Below are 10811 nucleotides of genomic sequence, written 5' to 3' on the forward strand. Positions count from 1 at the left end.
TACAAAGTCTGCAAAAAGGTTGCAGAACTTAATGATACAAGTTACAGATCTTACAATTGCATTTGAGCAGAGGCTTTACATAACAGGAACTACAACCTCTAGGGCTGTGCTTGAGTCAATGAGTGGGCCAGCTATGCCCATGTACACTGCCTGAGGAATGGGCCCACACTGGGACATCACTAGCCCTTTCTAGTCTTGTTTCTGTACAGCTAAGAGCCAGCGCAAGGAGGCAGTGCAGCCTAGTGGATAGGGCACTGGGCCTGCAAACCTGAGTACTAGTTCAGCTCTGCCACTGAGTATCCTTGGGCAGGTCACAGCACCGCTCCTTGCCTCAGTTTCCTCTCAGTAAAATTGAGTTAACAACACCTGCCTCCTTTCCAAAGTGCCTTGAGCGCTGTGGTTGAAAAGCACCAGGCAGTAGTAAGTTCTCCAGCCCTCTACAGAGCTCTCCAGTCAGTGCCGGGAAGCTGAGACTGGATGTTTGCAATGAAAACAGCCAGCAGGATTTCTTCTTACATGGCTCCCCACTCCGTCTGCAAGAAGAAATAAAGAGCCCTGCTGTGTGTTTGTTTTCTCCGCTGCCAATCTTTAATAAGTCTGGCTGCTTTCCTCATTTCAACCCTGCCCTCCCTTAACGGACAACTGCCTACAGCTCCCCTCCATGCCCAGCTGTCATCCCCAGGCCTTACTGCTGTACTGGCCTGAAATCAAACCCCGTTGGGGACCCAACTGCCCTGCACACCTACCCCAAGTAACACCCTACCATACAGCTATCAGCAGTGAGAGACCCTGCACCCTTCGCACCCATGCAGGAGTCATTAATGCTTGAGCTAAAGAAGTAATGACGGTAGGCAGCAGCCATGGTAGGCTCTTATCTCCCGGGAATCAGTCACTAAAGGGGAACATGGTCCATTTAACCACCTGGTGAAACCAGCTGGGACATGAGGAAAACTGATTTGCCCTGATGGCAGAGACGACTGGTGCCTGCTGATAGTTGGGGTGGGGGTGGAGGACAGAGTGAAAGCAGTGATTTCAGCAGTGTTACTGAGCATGCTCAGGACAAGCCAAGCTGCAAAACAGGGTAGGACATGACCTCGCATATACCCCACTCCACCCTTGATGTGTCGCCTCTGCCTGTGGGGAGCTAACCATAATTAACTCTCTCCCTTTGCCCAAGCAAGCAAAGGAAAATGGAGGCTGGGCATCAGGGGATGTTTCCTAGCACCAGCCAATCCCTGCATGCCTGAGAAAGGGGACTTTGCCCTGACTGAGGATAAGGCCCAAAATGCTCTACCTGGCCCCAAGGGGGCTGGGAGCCCTGGATGCTGGCTTGCTGGGATCTGTGGCCATTCCCAATCCCAGGACCCCTCTGAGCTGCGGGGATGCTATGCTGGCCCATAAATGACACTGCCCCTGCCCCCCAACTCCCCTGCATTGCAGGCCAGCATGCTGCCCCTTTGGGAGCTGTCCGGTAATGACTGTGCTGGAAAAACATTCCTGATGGGGGGGCCTGTGGTCCCCCAATACCAACCACAGGCAGCACTCCTCTCTCAGCTGGCACAGACTCCGCTGTCCCACTTCAGGACAGCGATAGACACACCCAAAGCCTTCCAAGCGCCCCCTTGCAGTGTCCAGCCCTTGATCCACTGGATACATGCAGAAGTCACAGATCCGCTGCTCCCAAAGGACTCAGATACACTTACAGAGAAAGCAAGGAGGCATTTATTTAACACAGAAGCAAGAGTCAACTGAGTGCAAGTAGGAGTGATGGAAAGCCAGGATTAACTATGAAATGAAATCATAGCACACAGTCTAAAGCAGGGGTAGGCAACCTATGGCACTCCCACTGCCCAGGTGCTGGCCACCAGTCTGGCGGGCTCTGCATTTTAATTTAATTTTAAACGAAGCTTCTTAAACATTTTAGAAACCTTATTTACTTTACGTACAACAATAGTTTAGTTATGTATTATAGACTTATAGAAAGAGACCTTCTAAAAACATTAAAATGTATTACTGGCATGTGAAACCTTAAATTAGAGTGAATAAAGTAAGATTCGGTACACCACTTCTGAAAGTTTGCCGACCCCTGGTCTAGAGCCTCAGCATAACTAACAAGATGCCCCCTTGTCTAATAGGTCCTGCTCCCCCAAAGTCCTTCTCACAGAGTTCTTCCACCAGGAGAGCTGAGACCGTCCTTTCCCGAGACCAAGCCCCCTGATCGCTTGGCCGCTCAGAAGAAGAATGCCCAGTCCTTGATTCTTTACCTATGAACAGGGTTGCTTCCCTCATGTTCACCTTGTCCTGTTAATTTTTTCTCCTGAAGTTCCCACAATCTCTTCATTAGCATAAGAACATAAGAACGGTCACACTGGGTCAGACCAATGATCAGTGTCCTGTCTTCTGCCAGTGGTCAGTGCCAGGTGCTTTTCAGAGGAAATGAACAGAACAGGGCAATTATCCATGATGCACCCTGTCATCCAGCCCCAGCTTCTGGCAGCCAGATTTAGGGACACCCAGAGCATGGGGTTGCTTCCCTGGCTATCTTGGCCAATAGCCACTGATGGACCTATTCTCCCTGGACTTATCTAATGTATTTTTGAATTCAGTTATACTTTTGGCCTTCACACTGTCCCATGGCAGTGAGTTCCACAGGTTGTCTGTGCGTTGTGTGAAGGTTTCTAAATCAACTTCTAGTGTAGGACACAAAATACACAATGGTCAGCTAGGGGAAGATGTGTCTCCTATGCCCTGGCTGGTGGAGGCCAAGGCCTGCTACCTCTAGATGACCAGGCTTTAACAGCAAGGCCTTAAGAATGTAATTTCCAGTAAAGATATATAACATCTTCCACGCAAAGTTTGTGATGACCAGCTGAAACTTTACCTGAGACTCTTTGGTGAACTAGGATGTAAATGCCTGTTCTGCAGCAAAAATGTTGAACTTTGTGTTGTTGGGAAAAATACCCCACTCTAGGGTCACCCCACCACAGAGTCCATCTAGTGCTGAGTGAGCTGACAGGAGCAGTTCACACTTCCCAGAGCTGTTGCTTCAGGTTCTTTGCAGACACAGACAGGTGTCATTAGAGGCAGGGCCAGCTCCAGGGTTTTTGCTGACCCAAGCAGAAAAAAAAAAAAGCTACAATCATGATCTGCTCTTCCGCCGCCGCTTCAGTCGGCGGCAATTCAGCAGGGGATCCTTCCCTCTGCGAGGGACTGAGGGACCCACCACCAAAAAGCCAGATGTGTTGCCCCTCTCCATTGGCCGCCCAAGCACCTGCTTGCTGTTAGAGGCTTTTCACAGGTTTGAGGTTCTCTTTCCCACCTTAAGGGCTGAAAACGTAATTTTGTTAAAAACTGAACGTTGAGATTGTGGTGCATGAGTCTACAGTGTTGAATGAAATTCTGGGGCAAATTACACACCGGGGCCCTGATTCTAATCAGCCCTCTTGTATTGCGTGAGTTCCTGACAGCAGAATCTACCTAACCTTCCGCAGAACTATTCTCCAAAAGCTAAACTTTCATCTTGCTGGTGTTTTTTGTTTGTTTGTTTGTTTTTTATTTCTGTTTCTAAGTTGCAAAGAAGCCCTTCCATTCAGGAGCTTAATCTAAAGTGATGATGTGGTGACATCTGTTGGCATCTGCCGCCAGCCTGAAACAACAGCTATGAGAGGCAGAAGCTGCTCCTGTTAATGCAATGGAATGATGACTTCGAAACCTAATAATGAATACTGAAATGTCCACACTTCACTATTTCACCACTGATCGTTTTAGTGGCAGGAGAGTGGGGTGTGTCCCAAGTGGGGTTGGGTTTAAGACCCACCCCTAAGTTTAAAGTCCCCTCTAACATGTCCCAGGAGGGGGTTCAAACATTTAAAGGGACAGGACACCACACCAATGCCAAAACCCGATGCTGCTGCCTCGATGCCCACTAGGTGTCAGATACTCCAAAGCCCTCTGCCCTGTTAGCTCAAGCTGCCCCACCCCAAGACATTCTGCAGCACATTGGACCAAGATCAAACCCCTCAGGGTATGAATCTCACAGCAGCAGGATTTCTGTCTGTGGTTAATTTGAAAGAAGCTCCATTGGTGAGCTGTCCGAGCTTTGTCGCAGAAGGTCCGTTTGCTAACTCAGACTGCAACAGAAACAGAGCAGGATTGGAACTTTGGTGGCTCTAATGTTCCTGAAGTTACAAGTTCTGCTAGCAAAGCCGAGTGCGGCAATGTAGGAGGATCCCCAAGGGCTCATAGCCGAAGCTGCGCAGAGCATTTGCTCAGGGCAGCAGTTGCCAGGCGCTGAGCCCTGATTTCTATGAAAGAATCTCTCTAGGCTTTTCTACTCGGGGGAAATTGACCTGCGTAGCCTTTTTTTTTTTTTCTTGGGGCAGCAAAAATGGTAGAGCTGGCCCTGCTCACCTGCCACCCTCACTAGCCTGACCTCCCCATCTCAGGAGCTCCGCCCCCTTCCAGGAGCTTCAGCCCTCAAGGCAATCCCCCTAGCATTCCCTGATCCCTGATCCTGATCCTGCCCTGCTGGCAAGTCTGGGGTCTTTCCTTCCCGCTCTCCAGTCTCCAGTGGTGAGGAGAACAGGAGCCTCAGATTGGGCCCTGGGTGCTGTGCAGTGCCCAGCAGCCATGTGACCTGGGGCCTATCACTGCGTGGCTGTTGGGACCCCCACACCTGTGTGCAGCTGCAGTTGCGGGTTGCAATATGCCAGGATTTGTTTGTTTCCTACTGTAACTTACAAATATCTTAGAAGTGTCCTTTGCACCTTGCCCGGTCCTAAGGAGAGCTCTGGGGAGCTCCAAAATGTGTCTCTTTCACTAGCAGAGGTTGGTCCAGTAAAAGGCCCCCACACACAACTTGTCTCATGTAACTTACAAATAGCTTGTAAGTTACAAGGGGTGGGGGCACATTGCAACTGATAACTGGCAAACCAGCAGAAAAACTGGCCAGGCCAATAAAAACAGCCAAGTGGCAACCTGATGCCTACGCCTGGGACTGAAACTACAGGAGAACATTCTCTTTACCCTCTCCTGGTCCCAGGCTTCCTCATGGATCCTGAGCCTTCATCTGCATGCCCTAGCCGCTCCTCATCAGACCAAGTTACGTCATGACTCAGGCCCACGAAACATATTTGTAAGATTATATTGTGGTTTGGGTCTGTCATTTGATTGTTGAACACCTACCTCCTCCCCCTAGGAATGGGTGTAATGATTAGTGTCACCCACTCTCCCAATTGTGTTGGGGAGGGGACTTTGGCCTCTGCTGCAGGAGCTCTCACCCCCACATCTGCCCAACAATGAATTCTAGGCCCCAGGCTCCAAATCTATCCTGTGCTCCCAGTCCCTGCATCTGGTCTGCTCCCATACAGCTGCCCTTCAGTTCAGCCCCTATCAGTTCATCCCTACAGCCTCTCCTCAGTTCCTTCTGGGGCTCTTCACTCTCCTTCCCAGGCCTAGGGGGGTGCAGGGGGGGTCCCCCCTTTTCCCATCCCCTCCCCCTTCCCAGACCAGGTGTTAAGGACACAAATTACACTGATCTCACTTACACAGGAAGTGTGTTCTCCAGAGGCTGATGTATTTCCTGTAAAGTGTCTCTGAGTCACAAGTTCTTTGGCAAGCAGAGCCAGTCCCCTAAAGGGAGCAAACTCACCAGGAGTACCATTCCCATTGCTCTCAAATGGCTTGGCCATGTCCCCTTGTGCTCTCATGTGCTGCTTGTGAGCCTTGCAATATTGGGGGAGTTGGAAACCCCCAGCTCCCAGAGTCAGGTGATTAATCTCATCTTTTTTGTTTTTTTAAAGTGATTGTCTAGTCTGCACATTGGGAAGAAAAGGTTGAAACCATCAACCTGGAGGCTACCATAGAAGAAGGCAAATAAAACAAACCTGACATTAATTATTTTTAAAATCTCATGATTTTTACGCCAGTCTCACAATTTTGAGAGCCAGTCACATGATTTTTGAATGCTCAGGCTGGCTGTACCACATGACATTTAAAGAAAAATTCTTGTGTGGGCTGGAGCTGCACATGAACCATTACAGGCAAAGAGGAGCTCATTCAGCAAGCAAGAATGGATCAAACCCGGTTCAGCTTCTGTGAGGCTGCAGATGGAAGCTGCAATAGTCATATAGACTCTCGTGTACCTCCCAGGTGATCGGAAGCTTCAAGAGCTAAAGGTCTTTGTCTCCCTCCTCGGTAAAAATAGCCTTGTGTGCTAGTTCTCACTGGCAGCTGGTGACTAAAGCAAGTGTGACGCTCCACAGGCAGGCTGGGCTACCACAATGAACAGGCAGAAGGATGTAAGGGCAATCTTCACAAATGCCAAGATTTTCATGTCTCAGAACTACAAAGCAGCTTGCCTGTATCAATTCAAATGGGGCAAAAATAACCTCCTTGGAGAAAGATCTGTGCATGGAAAAACTTGGGCAAAAGGAGCTTATTTAAGGTCTGAATTGTGGCCTGGACAGAAAAGGACCCTTTCCCAGGGATCTTAACACAATGCCACTGCCCAGTGCCCATGAATCAACTCTGCCTCAAGAATTAACTGAACAGAACCCAGGGCAAAGCAAACTTCCTCGCTGCTCCTTCTCCCCAGAGCTTTGTATAGCCCAAATGACAACAAATGTGTTTTCCCAAGCCTGAACATTTGCTCGCACACTACAAAAAAAAAAAAGGAGCTTGGAAGACTCTCTAAGAGCACAACCACCTGGTGATGCCTGCCATAACAATGCTGGGCTGAAATAAAGAGGGTCAGAAAACAAAGACTAGGAATAAACAGCCAGGTCTCAACATGGCAAAAGGTTACATCACGTGTCTTGAGGAAGGTCCCATCCCAGGATCATTGCTAATATTATAGAGGCTCTGGAGATGACTCCAAAGCTGGGCTTAAAGCAGAATTAAAATCCCTCCGAGTCACACTTTTAACACATGAATTTTGCTTCCAAATTTGGGTGATTAATTGCATTTTCTAGGTCATCTTCCAGATGAAATATGTTCTTACTTTAACAGAATAAACATTTTAAAAAATCATTATTTTTTAAAACTTCAGCACTTAGAGCCTCACTTTTTTTTTGTCCTGTGTGATCTTAATAATAGAGTATCGCAGACTCTGCAAACTCCCCAGAGTCACAACTCAGTGAAATAGCCTGCGTAGGCTACATTTGAAGCAATTAGATTGTAATTAAGTGACGTTATTAACGACTGCTGGGCTGGCCCCTCAAGTGCTATAAATCCCTAGTGAAATCAATGGAGCTTTGGTGCTTGAGGACCCAGCGCTGGCATGGTCAGAGCCAGAGCTTAAGTCATTGTAAAGTCTGGAGTTCACCCAGGCCAGTAAGGGGTCTGGTCACCATCTGCCTTGTAACCCTGGCTGTCTTGGAGCTGTGCAGCTTTGGGCCAGGGCTCTTTGTTCAAGATGGTTTCTCTCACTCCAGTCTCCTTTCTGGCCTTTTACCACCCGGCCTGGCCATGGCCCATCACAGAGATCAAAATGCTTGGTTTCTTTGTCTCTCAAGGTGAAGGACAGAGATGGGGTCTCTCTGTTCCTTATAACCCAAAAGGAAGTCTTGGTCTTACAAGTCAAGAAGGACTCCTGGGGATTCAGTCTTCTATGTCTCTCTGGGATGCAGGAGCCCCAATAATTCTCTGTCTCTTATAGTCAGGCTCAGGATAACCCAGGAGTCACTCAATAGCTTTGTTTACATTTAATATAGAAATTGAGGCAATGCCTCCTTCCTTTGTCTAAGCCAGACCCATTGATCACCTTCCCCAGGCTGTCTGGTCTCCAGCATGTTCTGGTAACATCACACAGGGAATTCAGTCCTCCACTAACCCCTGCATTTGGCAATGACATGATCAGCCAGAGGGTGCTTACCTCAAGTTTGGGTGTGTGGTGTGAATACAGGGGCTCATAATCATCCTCAATGAGCATCATTTTGACATGACTCAGTCTATCATGCCTCTTCCTCTCCAGCTAATTTACATACTGCAGTTTGGTTGATTGGAAAAAGAGTGTGGCAAGAGTTCTCATGGGTCCTGTGACCCTTCCAAGGAGTGCCTGGGGTTGTCACTTGCCCTTAGCATGACAGCTAAGAATCAGCTCGCTGACTCCAACAGCCCCTGCAATGCCAGCATGGTCTCCCAGGCCTCGCGCCCTAGGTGCAGGTTAGCAGTAGGCACACACCAACCCCTGAGTGTCCCCTGGAGGGCCCAGCCCCTGGTCCACTGAACAGCCCCAGATCGCTCAGATTCACCACTCCCAAAGGAGTAGCAAACCCCAGCTAGTGCTAACTCAGGGTCCCCACTCCACTCACCAGGCTGCTATGTTTACAATGCAAATCAGAATACGTTTATTATCGAGACCAGAGTGGAGGATAGTGAGAAAGAAGACTGGAAACAAACACAGTTGTAACAAACTTTCTAAAGCCTAAACTCATTTCCCTTCCTGCTACAGAACAGCTTCCATCAATTCCTTGTCCCAGCATTTTCAACTCAGACGGCTGAGATCCCCCTTTCATAAGATCAATGTGGCTGGTGGCTTGGCCTAACAGACTACAAAAGGCTAGGGTGTCTCTCCACAGCCCCAAATATACCAGACCAGACCTTTGAACTTCATCAGAAAGCAGGGTGCCCCCTCCTCGCCCGCTGCTGTTTACCTCTTCCTGTCTCTTTCCTTCTGATGCCCCCACAAGCACCTTGTTAGCCTTTGACTCCAGATGCTAATAGACCTGTCTGTGCTGTGAGACACACAACACACAATGGATCACCAGGGAGATGTGTCCAGGAGCGGTGTGTTGTATGGGTCCATGGGGCCCAGGGTCCAGCAAATTCAGGGCTCGGGGGGCCCAACTCCACCAACATTCGGGGCTGGGTCTCTCCCCTGGTCCTGCCTACCGACCCCGTGCAACTCCCCCAAGCGTCCCAACCTGCCCTAAGCAATGGGTGGCTGCCCCCTGCAGCTCTGTGCTGCACTCCTGTGCTGGCTGCTGCTGCAGCCGGCTAGACCTCCTGAGCAGCAGCCTGGGGGGACTTGGGTGCATGTCGTGCTGCGAGGCGAGGGGGGGCAGAGAGGTCCCCCCTCTCCTGCAGCTCACTGCTGCCAGCGGGGAGAGGGCTGGGGGGAATCCACCTCTCTATACCTCCACCCCAGCCCCAGGGCAGCCTTCCTGCTGCACCCCAAACTCCTCATCCCCAGCCCAGCCCCACGGCCCACACCTCCTCCCACACAGAAACCCTCTGTCCCAGCCCAGAGCCTGCACCCAGCACCCAACCCCCTTGCCAGAGCCCGCACCCCAACACCTCCTGCACCCCAAATCCCTCCCAGAGCCCGCACCCCACACTTTTTCCTGCACCCCAACCCTCTGTCCCAGCCCAGAGACTGCACCCAGCACCCAAACGCCCTCCCAGAGCCCACACCCAGCACCCAAACCCCCTCCAGCACCCAGCAACCCAAACCACCTTCCACACCCCCTCCTGCACCCCAACTCCTATTCCAGGCCAGAGCCTGCACCCAGCCCCCAAACTCCCTCCCAGAGACCATGCCCCTCCTGCACCCAACCCCCCTCCCAGAGCCTGCACCCCCTCCAGCACCCCAAGCCCCTGCCCCAGCCCAGAGCCTGCACCTAAACTCCACCCCGAGCCTGCATTCCTCCCTCAACTAAACTTCTTCCCAGAACCTGAACCCCAAACCCCCTTCCACACCCAAACTCCCGCCCATAGCCTTAGGCAGGTGTGTGGGGGGAGGATGGGACTTGGACCCACTCTGGGCACTTCCAAAAATTATACAAACCTGCCACCCCTGGATGCGTCTCTTCCAACTCCTGGCTGGAGGAGTTTGTTGCCCAGCCCGCTGCCTGGGCATGACCTGCCTGTAACTACAGGGCCTGGAAAAGGTAATGGTCAGTGTTGAGCCATAATGTTGTGTGACAAAGTGAGAATTTCCCCTTGTTATGTTGTATGTGAGCCTATGTGAGTCTTACTGTTTTGCATGAATGCTGTGTGTGCCTCAGTTTCCCCTTGTATTGTACCATTGGCTAGGTGGTGGGAGTAAGGGTTTGTGACTTTTGCAGGGGTTGCTCCAGCCGCCTGCACAGATGCTATGACCATGCCTTTGTAACCTGAAACCCAGGAGGGGGATGCGAACAGGTGACTCTTGGCCCGGGAAGTGAGACAGAGGCTGGAGGAGGAGCAACAGGCAGGGCAGGGGCCAGGCGTCTGGAAGGGAGTCAGTCTCAGCTGGCTTGGGGCACAGGGGGAGGGTCAGAGCCCTGACTCTGGGCTCCTCTCCTCCCAAGATGGATTTGGCTGAAAGACACTGATTTCTGTGTTAACAAGCCCTGTTCTGCGCTGTGTTCCTGTTGATTAATAAACCTTCTGTTTTACCGGCTGGCTGAGAGTCACGTCTGACTGCGGCCCTCTGGCTTCCCCAGGAACCCTACCTGGGTGGACTCGCTGCAGGAAGCACAAGGTGTGGAAGGGGATGCTGAAAGTTCTTAGGTCAGATCCAGGAAGGCTGAAGCTGTGTAAGCCTCTTGCCCAGGAGACAGTATGCTCAGAGAGAGGAGACTCCCCCAGAGTCTTGGCTGGCTTCGTATGGAGTAGTTCCAGAGCAACACCCCGGTGATTCCGTGACATCCTGCACATATTTTCCACAAACACATCTTGCAATGATTACTCTGAGGAGTGGGATGTAAACTTGCATTAGAGACTTGCTCCAGGCCCCCCAATGCCATTTGCCAGTTGGCATAAGAGGTCTTTGGGGCCCAGTCCGATGACCATTGCCCATAAGGAATGCCAGGGACCCCATGAAACCC

This window comes from Gopherus evgoodei, chromosome 7, assembly GCF_007399415.2.
Source record: "Gopherus evgoodei ecotype Sinaloan lineage chromosome 7, rGopEvg1_v1.p, whole genome shotgun sequence".
In the NCBI taxonomy this organism is placed as follows: Eukaryota; Metazoa; Chordata; order Testudines; family Testudinidae; genus Gopherus; species Gopherus evgoodei.